Source organism: Pelmatolapia mariae, linkage group LG20, assembly GCF_036321145.2.
Source record: "Pelmatolapia mariae isolate MD_Pm_ZW linkage group LG20, Pm_UMD_F_2, whole genome shotgun sequence".
NCBI classification, from domain to species: domain Eukaryota; kingdom Metazoa; phylum Chordata; class Actinopteri; order Cichliformes; family Cichlidae; genus Pelmatolapia; species Pelmatolapia mariae.
In genome coordinates this window covers 4,213,231-4,232,550 of record NC_086244.1, presented here as the reverse complement: position 1 = coordinate 4,232,550, position 19,320 = coordinate 4,213,231, and the positions used below count along the sequence as shown (strand labels likewise).

At 40.7% G+C, this 19,320-nt stretch overlaps 1 protein-coding gene across 1 annotated transcript in view; it reads left to right on the top strand.

Moving 5' to 3' along the window:
- Positions 1 to 11,867: 11,867 nt before the first annotated feature.
- The window catches only part of kcnd1 (potassium voltage-gated channel, Shal-related subfamily, member 1), a 69,305-nt gene continuing 61,852 nt past the window's right edge, over positions 11,868 to 19,320 (top strand). Inside the window, exon 1 of the mRNA XM_063465431.1 lies at positions 11,868 to 12,099. The gene's annotated coding sequence lies outside the window, so the exon portion shown is untranslated. The remainder of the gene's footprint in view (positions 12,100 to 19,320) is intronic.

Below are 19,320 nucleotides of genomic sequence, written 5' to 3'. Positions count from 1 at the left end.
TTTATTTTTCTATTAAAAAATATTAGCTCAATGTGAAATCGATGGCAGTATGTTTTGAAAACATTGGGACAGGGTCACGTTTACTACAGTTTAGCATCCCCACTTCTTTTATTAACATCAGTTCCCAGATGTTTACAGACATCTGTTCCCAAAAGTCAAAAATGTGAACATTCCTCTCTTAATTAACATTTTGCGATTTCATGAGCAATATTAGTACGTTTTGAATTTGATGGCAGCAACACAGTTGGAACAAGTCTGTGTTTCCCACTGTGCAGCATCCTCTCGTCTTTTAACAACAGCTCGTAAACATCTGGGAACTGAGGACACCAGCTGCTGGACTTTCTAACTGCTCAGCAGCCCTGCGTTTTCTCTCATATTTCATTCATTTCATGATGTGCCAAATGTTTTCAGCTGGTGAAAGGGCCTGTCTGCAGTCCAGACAGGCCCTTTCACCAGCTGGACTCTACTACTATGAAGCCATGCTGTTGGAATAGAAGCAGTCTATGCATCTATTCCATTTTTCTATGTCCTATTGTGAATAAAATATGAGTTTATGAGCTCTGCAAATCAATACATGCACTTTATTCTGTTTTTATTTACGTTTTACACAATATTCCAACTTTTTTGGAATCAGGATTTTGGCTTGGTTAACAAAGTCCAATGATAAACTTCCTGTGCTGGCAAACGTGTCGGTCAAGCAGCCACTGTTACCGCTAAGCTTTGATAAGATCGAAATGCTTGAATTATACAAAAGTTCACCAGTGTGGAGTTGTAAAGAATAGGAAACAAGCTCCAGAAGCCAAAATCATTTCTTGTAACCAGCTGAAAACTTGCTTATGAAAGCTGACTTGCTTTGTCGCCATCAGATAAACTGCACTTTCTGGCACATTCAGATTAGCTTCATTTATCAGCCTCAGAGGACGCTGTCTGGCCAGGTGGGAAATCTGAAGAGTAAAGTAAAAAAAGAAAAGTGTTTTTTTTTTGTTTTTGTTTATAAAGTTCAGCCTTTGATATTTGTATTAACTTTCAGTTCGTCTTTGGTTTTATCTTCATTGATATTGTTCAGTTATTATGCGACCAGTAATTACTTGGTAACACATGATCCAGATTTCTCAAAGAAAGATTTGTCCAGAGAATAAGTCTGACTCTAATCTCCCCTCATTGAACCCTGAGGACTTCTGGGAGTTCCCGGTTTGTCTGGGAAATGTCAGTCCACTCAGTACTGATGTCTATATATAGACATCACACACACTTGCACGCGCGCACACACACACACACACACGCGCACACACACACACACACACACACACACACACACACACACACACACACACACACACACACACACACATTGTTCGTGTGTGTTCGTCTCTCCTCCTTTCTTTAGATTCCTCCTTTTTTCCATTCTGTCCTTTCCTCATTACTCCCTCCATCCCTCTGCCAAGACTGCACTGGGCCGCTCTGAATTATTAATGAGGCCACACACACACACACACACACACACACACACGCACACACACACACACACACACACACACACACACACACACACACACACACACACACACACACACACACTGTGTCTTCCTCTGTGATCAATACGGCCACAAAAAGCTTTTCCTCTGACCCTCCCTCCTCTTCATCTTTCCTTTTACTTCTCCGCTTTACTCCTGGCTCATTCTATTCTATTCTATTCTATTCTATTCTATTCTATTCTATTCCATGTTTTGCATAATTGGGACCCATGGTAATATATCACAAACTATTCTGTAAACCTTTGGGATAATCTTGCTTATTCACCGGACTTTTATTAAACAGACTTCAGCATTTTGGGGGCATTTTCACTCCATTCAGACTGGAATTATAGAGCAGGTCAGGAGGATTTAATGTTACGAGTCCTGGTCAGTTTAATCTGTGCATATTTCAACCACATCCAAGTAGTACTTTCAGCTGCAATTACTTTTTTTTTTTTTTTAATCTCCCGTGAATTGAATTCTACTCCAGATCCGTATTTTTGAGTGAATTTTCCTTTTAACTTGTTCTGTGAAATTTGACTTTTGTGTTATAACTGCGAAAGCCAGAAATGTTAGCAGCCTCGTAGATAGAAACACCCACATATGAACCCTTTTAGAAACCAAAATGATGACAGAACAAAGTGGTGATGAGTTTTGAGATTCTGTTGTTGCCTTGTTTGCTCGTTTTCTTTGTTCAGTGTTTACTTTGATGAAATGTGATGAAAACATTCAGCATCATGGAGAAAGTAAGAGGTGAATAAATCAGATGAACTGATTATGTGGGAATGTGAACATGAATTATGAAAACAAAAAGACTAATTTCCACTTTGTACTTGGAAATGCTTTTTAACAACTTTCACCTTTACCCTCAAAGGGGGGAAGATGACCCTCAGCCCATTCTCATTCACGAGGTGTCACTTAATGCCGTTTGTCAAATCTGCTGGCTCGGCTCATTTACATACAAAATGTCCTTAGTGTTGGCTGTAGATCGTCTGTCACTCCCAGCTTGTCATCTACCAACTTGCAGGGCTGCAGTAATGAAAGGTGCATGTTTGAACCCAAATTGGGATCTTTTCCCAAACCTGCCCAGGTAGCTTTAGTCTCCAAACATGACTAGAAAGGAAAAATTAAGTGACAGATGAAACAAATGAACAAGTAGAAACAAAGTGTCATGGTGTGGGTGGCTCACAGTAATTTTCCACAGTCCCTGCTCTCTCGGAGTCTCCATCACTCCTCCCAGGATGACCACCTGAGACTAATCAAGCCAGCTGTATTTAAGACCAGCGTTCACAACCAGCCTTCGTCAGATGGTCTGCTAACCTACGTTAGTGTATGGCTTCATGACTTCCATGTTTCTCATAGTTCATGTACTTACCTTTGCTCTCTCAGTGGTTCCTTGGAAAACTCCATCATCATCACAATAATCTCACTAACCTGGACGCTGGTCTCTACTCACGTCTTCACTGCCGGTAACCTCTCAGTTTGTCTTCTCCAGTCTCACCTGCCGTCTCTGTTTGGAATCTCGGATCGTTACTCCACTGGACTCACCCAGACCTCGTCTCCACACTCGTTCCACCTGCGAATGAGTAAGGCTGTTCCATTCTTCGACTGTGGATCTGCTGAACCAGTTTCCCAAACCAACTCTGACTCAGCTCTCCTTCTGTTTCAGTGCCTCTCCACCATCGGCTCTCGCACCACAGTTCCCCTTGCTGGTCTTTGTCTATCACAGCTTATGTTCACAGTATCTCATAGCTCCTGTTCATAGTATTCCCCATTCATGTTCATTTACCCTTGCCTCACTCCTAGCTTTAGCACTTGTAAATATGGCTGTCACAACATCACTGTAAAGTTCTTGCTCACTTCATTCTGAGCCTCTGAGTCTGCCTTTGGGTTCACTTCACGTTCTGGCTTCGGCCCTGACACAAAGAGAAACAAAATGCTCGCAGGTGTAAAAGTTTGGTGGACAAACCTGCAACTTCTGACACCGTCACCCCTCCAACCTCCTAGTGCAGAAGTTCCGGCTCCCTAAAGCTTGACTGTTATCACTTGACAGTCAATACAGCTGCAGCCAGTGTATCACCACAGCAACGTTACAGGACACCTTGTTCATAAAAGGATCAAGTCAAAGCATCACAACTTCTTAAAACTGCATTCAATGATTTCAGCAGTTTTTTGTATTTTGACCATGAGCTTGAACAAAACTGTAACACTGGTTAGGTGTAGGTAGTGTGAAATTGTAGAAAACACTGGCTTTTTTTGGGAGACTGGTTTACAGCCCAGTATTCATGTATATAAGTCTATATGACCATCCGTGCCGAGGACTGAGCAGCTTCACTATATGTAATACGTAGATTCTTTGTTGTAGTTTAGTTATTTCATAGTTGCCGATTTCTTCTTGGCCTTCTTATGTCTCCTTGAGTTCATTTCCTGTGGTTAATATGTGTCTATTTCCAGGACCTGCTGTCTTTGTTGAAACCCAAAACCAAATTGGAGGTACTGGGAACATGAATCAGGCCTCTGGGCCATTGTGGGGGTGTGCAATGGAAACCTTCCCTGTACTATTTATTACAAACATCTTCATGAAATCACTCAAATGATACATTTTTAGAAATAATCTTTCATCAAAAATGAGTGTAATTGTATGGTGTGTGTGTGTGTGTGTGTGTGTGTGTGTGTGTGTGTGTGTGTGTGTGTGTGTGTGTGTTAAATTTACCTGAGGGAATGCAGGAATAATGGGGACTTAAACAAATGGTCCCCTGAGTCCTAAAGCCCCTCTCACCACCTGATTAACCATTGATTTTTTCACAGCTGGGTGTGTGTGTGTTCGTGTGTGTGTGTGTGTGTGTGTGTGTTAGTGCATGTGCGTGGTATTTCCTGTCTCTCGTACAGCAAGTCAGTCAACACAATTACAGCCCAACCTTTGCTTTGACGAAACCAGACGAGACAAATAAAAATGGAAAATGAAAAAATAAATTCAGGCCAAATCCAAAACTCATTCAACTCCTTACATTGTGTAACGGGGGGTGTGACACATTGTTATCTGATGAACATCTCACTTCTATTAAACCCAGTAGATGCTGGCGGTTTGCACACCCTCGAATAGATCTTTGGAGACAAATATGCAGGTAATAAGATTATAGAAGACTTTGATTAGTAGCTGTATATCGACAGTTTTGGGAAGGTTACTTATAAAATGTATTCCATTACAGATTACAGAATACATGCCCCAAAATGTATTTTGTAACGTACTCTGTTACGTTACTCAATGAGAGTAACATTTTCTGAATACTTTGGATTATTTAATATATTATCATGCTGTTTACAACTACATGAATGTGATTTATTACTGTTACTGAAGGTCCGCGGCTCCGAACCGTAGTAAAGGGACCTCTGGCTAATGCGTCAGGTTCCGTGTCGGGCTCGTAGCCGAAAACTAGCTTTACTTTGTTGTCTGGGTCAACTTTGTTGCGAGAGACAGAGAGAGACGTTGAAAGGCTGCTCCAACGGAACTTATTGTTTCGGAGTAAAACACGAACACAGTGTACAGTTGAGTCTTAATAGCTTACTTACAACTGGGCTCGTACTTTTCCACTCCATTCCTTTTTCTCCCTCCCTCGCTCACAGACACATAACGGGTATGGCAGTCCATTCTCCCTGCAGCACGGACTACACTGCCCATCAGGCTCCATTCTTTAGGGCGATGCCTGTAGCATTCTGCCTATTGCCTTCATATTAAATCATTTTTAAAAATATTTCTTCACGTCATTATGAGACGCGAGATTGAGGCACAGGCATTAGGGCCTCTTAATGCGTGTTTTGTTTGGGCTTCCACTGGCGTGGAATTACCAAAGATAGAGCGGGTATAGCCTAACATATTGTGGCGAGCTCAGACAAGGTGGAGACAGAGGTGTCGTTTGGTCTTGCTTCACCGAGTTTCCAGGGAGCACAGCCGTTTATTTTCCAACAGAAACACACCGCCGCTAACCCAACTGCTCGGCATAGCTTAGCACAACAACAAAAAGGCGCACCCTCACACAGGAAACACACAGTCGCAGAGAGAGCGCGTCACCCTGTAACCATGGCAACCGTAACGCTGCTGCCTGGAACAACAGAACAAACCCAAACAGTCCTGACCCGCCACAATATGAAACAGGAAAATACCGCCGTGTAATCCATTTATTTCAACAAAGTAACTGAATTCTGAGTACCACCTTTTTAAACCGTAACTGTAATGGAATACAGTTACTCATATTTTGTATTTTAAATACGTAACGGCGGTACATGTATTCCGTTACTCCCCAACACTGTATATTGACAACAGTAAAAGACAGTCAGCTGGTTAATTATATATATCGTTGACATCATCAATAAATAATAATAATAAACAAATACAGTTTTAGTTTGAGGTAGAAGGAAATGGTTCTGGGACCCAAAAGGCAACACCCTGCACTGCAACAGATAGACACTAAACAAATGCTGGAGTCTGCAGGGTATGATCTTTACCAGCATGAGTATAAAAGCTAGATGTAACTTCAGAGTCTCCAGAATGAAACCACTAAGCCAAGCTTTAGTGGAAAACACACTCATTTGAAAGGTTCAAAAAGAAACTTTGCAAATCACGTCACAGGGGACCAGCCAAAACGTAGCTTCTATGAAATTACAAAATATCCATAAGAGATGTAAAATATCCAAAAGGAGACACATAAGTGCATCAACAAAAGGGAGAAACAGTCAAAAAATGACAAAAATGAAACACAGGAGGTTTCAAAGACACAGTAAAGTAAATGAGTGCAATATTAATATTACACCTGGAGAGTAATGTAAGAAAATCCAAACTGGCTATGAAAAATGACCAGTTGGTGTAATAAAGAATCATAATTTCACAAAAGTCATGGCAGCAGACAAGACTTACACTGCATATCCATCACTCTGATTTCCACACTTGGAAGGGATTTTTTTAAGTCTATTTGCCTGAATCTATCTATCTATCTATCTATCTATCTATCTATCTATCTATCTATCTATCTATCTATCTATCTAACTACCTACCTACCTACCTACCTACCTACCGTGGTATGTTGCAGTTGTGCCCTGACTCACTGCTCTAAGTCTGACACTGGCCCTAAAATTTAAAAGCACTCAGCCTACCTTCCAGAAAGCCATTGTTGTTAATGACAGTCATTGTCGTAAATGAACTGCAGTTACCATTTAGCTGTTTGCATTTGTGTGCAGCTCATGCTTATTCTATGAGCAAACCAGCACTGGCCAAAATACTGGCAGACTTACAGAGGACTGTCATATATGCTGCAGGCACTCTATATAATGATCTTGTACCGTAACTGAGAAACCAACTCACATGTACATCTCAGTGTCAGTATGAAGACGTCAGCTACCAGCTGATGTATAGTGTGTAGCTGAGATACAGTTTGGTGGCAGGCCCTGCTCGATACCTTATAAAGCAAATGTTAATTATTGCCCTTTTTGCTTTTGTAATTTAGTGCTGGCCAGTATTAAATACAGTGCATCATGGCTTATCTTAGAAGGTGAAATAATCCACAGTAGCTAACTGGTCAACTGACATTTGGTGATATTTAATTTTTAGCTTTAGTTGATGAAGAAACCAGAGAATCTGGAGCTAAGTTACCAGCAAGATTAGACCTAGAAATTTGGATTAATGCTCTGACCTTACCCAGCATATTTTCTTCTGGGGAGATGACATGCAGTTTATGTGTGTTAGCTAAATGAGCTCATCAGCTAATATTAGCCCAAACCATGACCTGTCCATGAATGAAATTTCCTGCTTATTTGGACCCTTATTTCCCCCGGCATCTGCAAATTTCAGATTTTATGGGTAAATCTTTCTTCCAGCAATGTTCGCTAATACTGACTTACCTGCTAAATACCAATTTATACCCAATGTAACAACATGATGGCTAACCTTAGCTTTTTCTTTCACCAGCGTAGTATATGAAACCATATGAGTTTAATTGTTCTTTTGATCCTTTCTGAGGATTTTCTGACTACCTGTGTTGTGCTGGGGGCCGGTTGTTTGCTTCGTGCACTTGGGAGTCTCATATAGAGCCCAGAGTTGTTCATTTTGGTCTTGCCGTTATGGTGCTGTTACTGATTGATTTCAGGGATATTTTTCAGGCTGAAATTAAAGAAAATTGCCCAGGGCTTGAGGGCTCAATCAATGGAAAACTCGTTTAAAGGGCCATGCATGTACTTCTGTTCTTTCAGCCCATTAACTATAAATGGTGTACATGTAACAATCCTGCTATCTCATCACCTGTTAGATCACTTTTCATTCTTTCCATTCAGCTTTATTCAGGTTTCAGTGTTATGTCACCAGAAAACAAAATCAGATCTTTTCATGCAGGAGTCGGGTTTAACAAAGACACATGGGTAATGAACACTGTTGCACATGTGACAGTAAAACAAAAGCATGTGTGACAAGAGCTTGAATTCTGTACAAAACTCCTAAAAAACACAAAGGTCTTTGTTAGCCTTCACAATGCAAAGTAAAAGCAAAGATATCACAAAAAGAGTATCGTAAAAAAACCTGAAGGGAAGCAGAGCGGGTTACAGTGTTAACACTAAGGAGTTGTTGTGTCTCAGGGTCGTGTAGACATGAAAAACATCCAAGAAGCCTCTCGGTCAAAGATGCAATGATTTGTGTGATCTGACCCTGTGAGGCTTCACTCAGTCGGGCTTTACAATAAAATGTTTTGTGTATGTCACACATACACTGCAATCAGTTTTTTAGACATCGAGCTGGTCTGAAGATGTGTGATTAGGTTTGTGTGTCTGTGATGACACCGTGAGTGACAGGTGACCAAGAGGTTTTTTTTTTTGCTTCACATTCATTATTTAGTTGTAACTGAAGTGTGTATGTGTGCGGGTGTGCATGCTGTCTCTTTAATCGTGATGGAGTGAGTTGTCAGTGTGGGGGCGTAAACCTGCTGCACTCACACTTTCAAACTGTCTTTGTGTTTTGTACATGTTGCTGCCTCATGTTTGAATTAACTTTAGTTTTTTATTTATTTCTCACTTTAAATTTGTAATTTTACGATATTTGTAGTGTACTGCTCAATCAAATGTATCACGGCAATTCATCATGCGGTGTTTTCTGGGACAGTAGACTTTGTAGGGTCTCCCAACGCAAACTGATGCCAGGTAATGGGACAGACTTAGAGGTATCCCCAGAACCTTGAAAACGTTCCCTGGGATGGGAAACAGGGGCCCTGGGAGCTGGGAGGGGAGCTCCTCATGAGCCGGCCTTGAATGCATGGCGCTCTCCAAGAAACAACAGACTGGGCGACTGACAAAGGTGTGTAGCTGGACCCACATCTGAACTATTGACTTAGAGCATTCTGATATTCTGATTGTAACCAAAGGGATCTCACAGGGTGTTGGGTACATTGTTGTAAGCCAGGAGTGTGGGAACTCCAGGCCTCAAGGGCCGGTGTCCTGCAGATGTATCCTTGATCCAACACAGCTGGTTTAAATGGCTGAATGACCTCCTCAACATGTCTTGAAGTTCTCCAGAGGCCTGGTAACGAACTAATCATTTGATTCAGGTGTGTTGACCCAGGGCGAGATCTAAAACCTGCAGGACACCGGCCCTCGAGGCCTGGAGTTCCCCCACCCCTGTTGTAAGCCATCAAATCATTGTATATTCAAGATAAGATTTATATCTACAACCATGCGAAAAAGAAAGTTTAAACACAGGATTTTGTTCAGTCCTGGAAAACTTAGTAAACTCTTCCTGCTTCCGTAGGAATTAAGAGGGTAAGTAGCAGCCATATGCTACTAATCAAATAACGTCTATTAACTAATCATCAGCAAGTGTGACCCCCGGTAAAAGCAGAAGCTTTGCTAAGTTGGAGCATTTATTTGTGTGTTAACACAATGCTCTTCCCGTGAGTCGGTGTCCCAGCAGATTCATCCCAAGATCAGACCATCTCAGACTTTAAAGGTCTCAGTTTTGTTAGATTTTAAAGTTCATGATAGCATAATTAGAAGAACACTGAACAAATATGGCTCGTGTTGAAGGGTTGCCAGTAAAAACCCTCATCTTGGTCCTTGCATATTTCTCCTTAGTCCTCAACAAAAATGTGACAGACCGATAAAGTCATACGGAAAACAATTACTTTAACTCATTGCTGATATAAGTGGATCTGCAAACTATCATGTGACACATTTAGTTTTTCACACAACTGCATGCAGTCTTTTGAACCTTTTCACAAACAGAGAGACTTCAGAGGTAAAGCTTTTTGATTTATCAGTTGCTGTAACTCTTACCTTTGGTCATCAGCTCTTGGTAATGATCTCAAGGATGAGGTGAAGTAGCTGAAATGAGTTTCCTTCTCGGGATGATTGGACTGAGCCTTAGAGATTGACAGTGAGGGGGATCTTGGACATCCAGAGCAAGTTCAGACTAGACTTTGAGTTTAAGATGTCTGGGGCATCTGATCAGAATCCCTCCTCCCCTGTGAGGCTTTCCAGGCACCCCAACTAGGAGGGCATCCTGAGGCAGATCCAGAACTTGCAGGAATGATTGTATCTCATTTTGCCTGGGAGTGCCCTGAGGTCCTCCAGGAAGAACTGAACACTGATATTAGAGAAAAATGCTTATGGGGAAGCAAATGGATGGATCAATATCTGTGATGCAAAGGTGATTAGCAAGTAGTAGGAGAAATATTTTAAAGGGGACCAAGTCTTCTAATTCTCAGCTCCACATTTAATCTAAAAAGCAAAATACAGAAAAACACATGGTTTGCTTTGTCATCAGGACAGATCACTGGCTCTTTAAATGTTTTAGTGCACAGCTCCAGTGTCCGGCCGTGTGGGTGTTTGCGCGTATGGACAGTGTTTTGTCTGATTAAGTGTTTAAGCTGATTGTGTTACCTTCACGTGTCTAAGGGAAAAAACGAAACCCGACCCTTAAGATGATTCAGGTAAACCTGCTACATTCAACCTTGAATTAAAAACTTCTGTACTTTATGTCAGTAGATTACACATGACTACAGCTTAAATTTGTATTGAGTATTGTCAGATGCTCTACTAATATGGATCCTCATGTAGTTGTGATGTTTGAATGGGCTGCACATGGTCATTGTAGGGAAAAAAAGATATATTGAGAATTAATATGGAAATAAAATTTTAAATATGTGAAAAAAAATTGGGTTAAAACTGTAATTTCACAAAAGCATTAGTGAGGGTAAAATATCAGATCTATGTAAAGTCAATGTCATCATGTCATTGTGCATGAAAAGTCACAACAGTGTGTTGTGTAATGGAACATTATTGGAATATTGTCCGTTTCAATATTGCCTAAAAATAATGCCGTGTAAGGTTTCACAATGTAAAGTTTTAATTTTTGTAAGTTAATTGCTTTTGAATAAATCAATATATAGAGATTATATTGCATCAGTTGCCAGTTAAATACAATTATGTTAATTTATAATATTTAGATTGAAGTTCTCAGAATCAGGTGGTGTGAAAGTATCTCAAGAAGTAAAGTTACAGAAAATAGTTATTATAAAAACAAACAAAGACTCCATTCATGACACATCCCTGAAATCTGCCCCATTACAGCCCTAACGAACATGTAACACCTCTCTATTTTTTAAAATAAAACTGTCACGAGTAATTTAAATTAACACCATAAAGAATAAAGGTCATAGCTACGTTTACGTTTTTAAAGTGAAAATAAAGTTAGTAATTTAACAAAGAAATAAGTTTGCACGCAGAGCACGTGATAGAATTTGGAGTATAGAATAGTCATTATTACACAAATGCTGTAATTTCAAGTGTCTTTCTAATAACAAATATACATTTTTTCCTTATAAATAGTTTTTTTTAATTGCAACTTTATTTTACTGTTTGTTCAATGAGGGGTTTTTTTTTTTTTGGGGGGGGGGGGGGGGGTGTACACAAATGATATGAAAGATTTTGTAGTGTAATCTGAACACGTTACATCAGAAGTTGTAATTTTCCTCCCCCTCTCTCTCTGTCCATTTCTCTCTCTCTCTCTCTCCTTCCAACATGAAACTCCCATCAGTCTGTTTAATGTAGAACAGTGTGTGTGTGTGTGTGTGTGTGTGTGTGTGTGTGTGTGTGTGTGTGTGTGTGATGAGAAAAGGGAGGGACACGAGGAAGAGAGCAAGAAATGACAACGAACAGAGAGAGAGAAAGGAGAGTGAGAAAACAAAAAGGAGAGAAGGGGAGGGTCGAGCAGGAAACAGGAGGAGGTGGAGCCACAGAGAGAGAGAGAGAGAGAGAGAGAGAGAGAGAGAGAGAGAGTGAAAGAGAGAGGGAGAGAGAGAGAGAAAGAGAGAGTGAGACAGAGAGGGATGACAGGAGATGTGGTTGTTGCCGCGGCAGCAGAGCAGGACAGATCTGAGACAGTAAAACAACACTCCTCCTCTTCTTCCTCCTACTTCTTCTTCTTCTTTTTTATTCTTCTTCTGTCCTCCTGCATCCGTCCACAGTGGTTTCACCTGGAAAACCTGCCTCCTCTTCCTCCTCGCCTTACTCTTCACCTTCATCATCATCAGCAGCAGCCGCACCAGCAGCTGTGGTAAGTAGGATGGAAACTGCTCCAGATACACCGCTACCACTGCTGAGAATAGAATAAGAAGGGAGTGGAAAAGTCGAGTGGAGGAAGAGGAGCGGGACGGGATGGCGTGGTGGAGAGGGGTGGGGGTGGAGAGGGGTGGGGGGGTGAGAAAGAGTTTGGAGCGAGGAGGTGAAGAGAATAAAATCAGAGTAGAAAACTTGGAATAAAGAGGAGCAAAGAAGAAAAAGTGGCATTTGTGACTAAAAACTGTAGATGGAAAAGCAGCAGAACAGGACGAGGGAGGAAGAATAGAACTGAATAAAACAGAATAGAAAAGAATAGAAAAGAAAGGTTTGAGGTGTTTGGGATAAACAGGTGACAGCAAGTTCACCAATTTATGACAAATAATTAAGAGAAAGCCTCAAGATTAAGATTTAGATAGAAGATAGAAGCGGATATATGTGGATAATTTTCCTGTGTGTGTGTGTGTGTGTGTGTGTGTGTATGTGTGTGCGCCTGTGTATGTGTGTGCGCCTGTGTGTTGAGGTTGACGTAATCCAGCTGTATGAATTAGTGATGAAGTTCTGTGTGTTTGCTATTAACAGTGGTTAGCAAACACACATACACACACACACACACACCTGCTGCTTGAACACTTGTCATATGCATGCGTGCACACACATACATGTGCACACACTGTGCTCATTAATATTCACACACCTCCTCCTTCTGCAGTCCTGAAACTCTTTAAACCTGTCCAACAGGGAGTCCTAACTCACTTATTGTATTTTTTTACCTTTTAAAGTTTAATTGAGAGTCGATAGGAAAGATTTAAATCATGCAAGTCAGGAATTTTTGATGGCATTGCACGCTCGAATGTCTTTTGTAGTCTTGATACTTTGTGACCTCACGTCTGGCTTCAATCCATTACGAAAGGTGTACATCTTTAAAAACACCTCACTCATGTAAAAGTTGATGTTTTTATTCTGAAACAGCCACTCAAGTAAACAGTGCATTCTTGGGGACCGATTTCATCGGCAGATTAATGACTATTTTGTACTCCACAGAGCATTTGTGGCATTTTCTGTTTCGTCCAATAAGGACACGTGAAAAATATAATTTTTCCCTGTAAGGCTCTGTGGTTTCCTAAATGTGGACACTGTCGTTTCTAGCACAACATTCTTTAAGAAAATAAACATTTTAGGCTAAATAAATGGGTTTTTTTTGTTCTTATCAAAGATGAAGATTGTTGTGAAGTCACTGCGTTATCAGACTGTTTCATGGTAGCTGGTCCTGATTTGTGTCAGTGACGCAGTCGGTCTGTTTCTCAGCTGACTGCTGAGAAGCAGACGGTAAATAATCTAATGTGAAACGTCTTCAAATTCAATCTATGCCAGTTCATAGCTAACGTGATGCTGCACAGGCTTTTAACTAGTTTTAAGGTTGCTTTTTAATACGCGGGCACACTTTGGTAGCTGAACAAATTTCACTCGAGGTTTTACAGTGAAAGAGGAACACAGGCTGTGATGTGCTTTTACTTTAACAGTTTTTTGGTGAAACTCTGCAGGATATCCTGATATGACACATATGCAATACTTAATCAGTGAGAGTTTGGTCAACTCCTCCTTGGCAGCACATTTAATCCACTGGATAAGAGCCTTTGCTGTACTGGGCGATGTTGCTCTGGTGTGTTTGTGTTGCTCTGCCATCGTGAGTGGAAGTGAGTGGACTGTGTTGGAACGCACGCAGGAACGGCTGAAGACTTCCGAGCCGATGATCAGAGCTGTGAAAATGAGAAAACTGGCATATGTCTTCATTTCAGGAATACTGGCAATGCATTAGCAAGCTTGATGCAATTACAGAGCATTACATTAGCATGATGGACTACAGCACAGAATTAATGCAGTTCTATAAAGCAAGGATTTGTGTATTTTCTAGCATGCAGGATAAGGTAAGCTGGTTCTTATATAGCGCTTTTCTACTTTACCTGAGTACTCACCTCATTCAGCCATTCATACAAAAACTTTTTCTATAGTTTTTCTACATAAGTGCTTTCTATTGAACATTTACACACATTCACACTCCAGCGGATGCATCGGAGATGGGGTTACTATCTTGCCAGATGATATTTGGTATGCAGACTGGAGCAGCCAGGAATTGAACCACAAACCTTCCAATTAGTAGATGAAAAGTTGTTTTGAGACTTTGCCTTATTTTCTCATAATAAGCTTTGTTTATAATCACTGTTTAAAGAAAATATCCCGATTAAGGCTAAAATACACACTTTTACAGGGTTAACAAAAAACTGGAACTCATCTGCAGCGAGGTTTGCCTCCATAGTCGTGAATACCAGAGTGGCGGGTCACACCCGGTCTCATGGCATCTTTTTCAGATGTTGGAGGGCATCTTTTGACATTTAAATTGCGTAAATAAAATTTGACAGCTTGGGATTAACCTCCTATCATCCCTAAGGTCAATATTTAGAGGCAGGGAGTAATGTTAGGTCTAGTTTGAAGAAGGAATTATACTTTCCACGTCTGCAAGGCAGTAAGGGTCCACTCGGATCAGGCAGCAGACTTCAAGCAGATGTCAAACAATGTAACAGGAATGACTCAGCCGTGGGGTCTCCAGCTGTCCAGCATCCACAGTAGAGTATAATCTAGCCTTTAGCCACATGCTAAAAAAGTTTCATATCAGAACCCAGAACAGTTTTCAAATCCAGTCTCTAACATGCAACATGCTTCTGTTAGAAGAGTTTCCTTACAGATGTTTTATGTGCAACTCGCTGATGAAAAGTCAGTATTCAGTGCTATTTGCACACAGAGTAAACATGATGTTAAAGATCTGAACTGTCAGAGAAACGTGTTCATACCATATGGTTTGGATTGTTCAGTGAGTCAAGTACCCACTAAAAACCCAACAGTGGCTGCTTTAGTAACAAAAAGCTCGCGGGTACATTGATGTGTGAAAGCAGTGCCACGCTGGCTGCAGCCAGAGCGCAAACTAAGAAGCAAATCTGTCAATTTTAAGGACAAACACATATCTGGTTCTTCACCTCAGTGAGTGGATGTAACTGTGTGTCAGCTAAAAGTTTAGAGCAGCCACTAGATATAAATGAACGACACAGAAAATAACATAAAATAGCACATGTGCACGATTTAAATGGTCTGAGCCGGCTATAGATCAGTCCTTGTGCAAAAAATGGACACAGCTCTCAGCAGTGAGTGTGGAGCTGCATGTTATCTGAAAGTGCAGCCGCGCTCTGCATGTTCCGATAACATGCATCCTGGTGCATTTGTGCAAAATTTACGCTGCTTTTTCCCACCACTTTTCTCCTGTCCTCACCGTGTTTCTTTTGTTAATTTAAATTATCTTCTCCTGCACAGAGTAGGACATCAATCTGGAGCATAAAATAACCTCACAGTAAGTGCTAATCAGCATGTAGGTGCTAAGACCAGTGAGTCAACAGCTGCCAGCCTTGTTACATGTCTTTGAAATGTATGGGCGTCATTTTGGTCTTCCACATAGATGCAACAGTTTGCTGCAGTCATCTGGAAAAAAATAAGAAGAAAAAATATTTTTATATGTTTTCCACAATGTTTCAAGTGTCATCTTTTTGTACCTGCTGATTATCTTTATTAGCCAACAACATTATTCCACACAACAGTGAATGGAAACATTGATAAAATAATTTAAATTTTAAATTGTTCATGAGATGACGTAAAAATGTCTTCATAGAATGGGTTAACCTGTAGGAGCGTTAATACCGGATGATCCCTGATGTTGTTCACTTTAAAAATAAAAAAAGGAAAAGCCAGCAAAGCCAGCAGCGGTTGAAAATAAAATATAAAATGTCTAATACATTTTAACTCCAGGTCTATAATAAAAGAATCAAAGCTTCGGTAGCTCTGTGTGCAACTGAATGAGCAGTGTTCATCAAACTCTGCAACAACCTTGTCAAACCTGCGTTGGTGAACAAAAATGTGTTGAACTCTTCTAAGACCTGAGGTCCAGTGAAGGCTAGAAGTGCAATCTTCCATGTGTCCGGTTTATCGTCCAGCTCCAGGCTCTCAGGTACAACATGAAAGGCAAAACCTCAGCCAGCTTTATATTTTACTTCCACTTTTTTACACTTCTACTTCTCGTACCATGTAATACTTCTAATACACGTAGAAACTTGAGTCTAAGACCTTCAAATTTGGCAAACTATTCCGTGTACAGAGCCATAATTACAAGCTGCTAATCATCAGGTACAGCAACAGGTATTAACAGGACATTGGCACCTTCTACTGGTCAGGAGGTATCATCAACTCTTATTAAACTACTATCGCTGCATTCGTGAGCAGCTCTGTGCTAATTTAAGTTACTGTTCTGGTGGGAAACGCCAGCATATGTACAGATGATGAGACTCAAGAAGACAAAACAAAACAAGAGGAAATAAATCATAAATCATGATCAGAGTCACAGCAATCCAGTGATAGTAGTCGGTACATCAATACGTACATTAAAACAAGCGTTTTAATAAAGACTTGTGCTCCTCTCCATTTGAAACTACTAATATCTGACATCACGGTGGTGCATTTATAAGCTAGCGTGGAGGAACTCACCTGATCCTTTCATTTCTTCCTGTCATTATACTGGTTCTCAAGCAGGCTACATGTTGGGGTTGATGTGAATTTCACACTGAGGTACCTTTAGATCCTCTTTAAAAAATAAGGAAGGTGATGGGATTTTAATGACAGGAGGAGCAGCCTGTTCAGGTCTTTTCAGCTTGATTTGTTGGCAGTTTATACTAATATAAAAGGTTCATGTATTCTCATCAGAAAAATGGTGAGATTATGATTATGATGTTTAAAAAGAGTCAGCTTCTGAAGTATTAGACCCTGACATGTGCTAATGATCTTTGGGTGGTTGCATGTTGGTGCGTAAAGGAGTGGAGCATGGAGCCACATGACATCTGATCAGGATGCATCCTGACCTCCTTACTTTCCAGGTTTTCTGGGCAATTACAGTTTTAGAAGGAGACCCAGGGGCAGACCTCGAACCCGCTGTTAGATTATATGTCTCATCTGGTCTGGGAAATCCTCAGGATCCTCCAGGTGGAGATGGAAAATGCTGCTGCCACCTGACTGTGATTCAGCAGCACCTAATGGGTGGATGGGTGGGTGGATGAACAGATGGGTTGATGGATGATTGGGTGAATCATTTTGCTTTTGTTTGCTTTTGTCAGCTGACATATTTTCGGTTAATCATTATATCCACTTTTGTGCAGATGCTGTATTCTTTTGCTTGTACTGTTTGTGTGTGTGTGTGTGTGTGTGTGTGTGTGTGTGTGTGTGTGTGTGCCGCAGTGAAGCGCTGCTCAGTGATGGCCGTCTAATGGTTTCACACAAACACTTAGACTGGCCGGCCATGTGCTGCCCTCCATCACTCTGTGAGTGTCTGTGTGGGAACAGAAGTTTCCACTCCAGCAGAAACGCTGCTCCTACTGTTTCAGAAGCTTTCCTCTCATTTAAAACAACCTCATTTCATCTGTGAAATAAATTTTATATTTAATAATTCTTGGTAAGCGTTTTCCAGCCGTCATGTGAGACAACACAACTGCTTTTAACAGCACCCTCTGAGAGCTGTAGTAATAACGACAGGTGGAGGTCAGGGTGGATGGATGGGTGGACTGCTGTTTATTGAGTTTACTGACCTCAGATTTGCGTGTGTCTGGTCTTTGGCAAGTTCTACAAACATTTGCACTGAACGATGGAACAGCATGAAAACACTACATCATAGCATGATAAAGTATATACATGAAAAGGTAAAGGTGGAAAAATAAGGGAGTACTGAGCACTTAACAAAAATTATAACAAAAACAGTTTCTGAACCTAAAATATACCAAATACATGCCCGTAAAAATACTGTACAATGCAAAACATTGAAAGTGGAACAGTATCCTTCAAAGCAAAACTTCAGTTTTGAAGAACCGATGACCAAAAGTATAATAAAAGTAGGCTTCATTTGTATAACGCAAATGTAACCTTAAGCAGAAACACTAACCTAAGTTTTATTTTAGGAGCAATAATCCTAATTTGAGAAAAGTAACATAAAAATAGATCAAAGAAGAGATTAAAATGATAAAAAAAATAACTCAGCTGTAGAAACAGGATGTAACCACTAGCTGAACAAAGAACAAACCCACAATCAATAAAACAAGAAGGAAAACTGTAAAATCAGAAAGACTGAAAAGTCCCCACCGCACTTCCCGAGGACTTTCAAACATTTTATTGATCTGTGAGCAGACAGCCTGGTTTCTCTTTATTGATTAGTAATCAGAAGCATGTTTTCTGCTGATTAGTGATTGGAGACCTGTTGTTTTCCTGTTATTGATCAATTTATGTGAAGAAGAGCAGATGCAGAAGATTCATGTTTTACTGAAAGGTTTGTTACCAGTGGATCGAGTTTTACGCCGTTTACACTTTATTTAGTTGTGGCAGTTTGTATGAGGGTGAAGCACAAGGTGATCTTCCTAAAGGGAAAAAAATCCCTTGGAAAAAAGAAACTTGGAAAAATATATATATTTTTTTCTGTTAAGGATCTGCTTTGCTTACTTTACAAGGTTGCCTGGAGGGGATGAAAATCCTGATGATTGTACCCAGAGTCACCGTATTATCAGAAGCATCGGGACCTTGGAGAGAAGTTGCTGGGATTTGGTGGAGTTCAGAAGAAAATTGCATATTGATCTGAATGAGCGTCTCCTACTTGTGGTGTTTCATGTTTCCTGATGCATCTATGAAGAAGTTTCTTTCCAAACAATTTTCCAATATTGTGATTATTTTTTAGTTAAATATTACACTGGAGCAGCTCGTTACCCAACTGGTGTACAAGTGTTTCCACACTAGGGGACTGGATATTACCGCATTTCTCTGGTTGTCCTCTGGAGATGCTTTTGAATTGTCGCGCTTGTTTGCACAGGGTACTTTGCATCTGTGCAATTGTAGTGAGAGCCTGAACTACATTGCAATTCAGCCTCATACTTTGCGGGTGCTGGACTCCAGCAGGGCTGCCCTTTGTCACCACTTCTGTCACAAGTTTTTTATACAGAGTTTCTAGGCACAACCACGGAGTGGAGGGTGCGCTGCTTGATTGCTTTGGGATGATGTGGTCGGGCAGATGGATGTCTGGGCCTGCCATATCAGACCTGTGTGGGAGGAAAGGGATGGATGATGGATGGATGGATGGGACTGGACATTT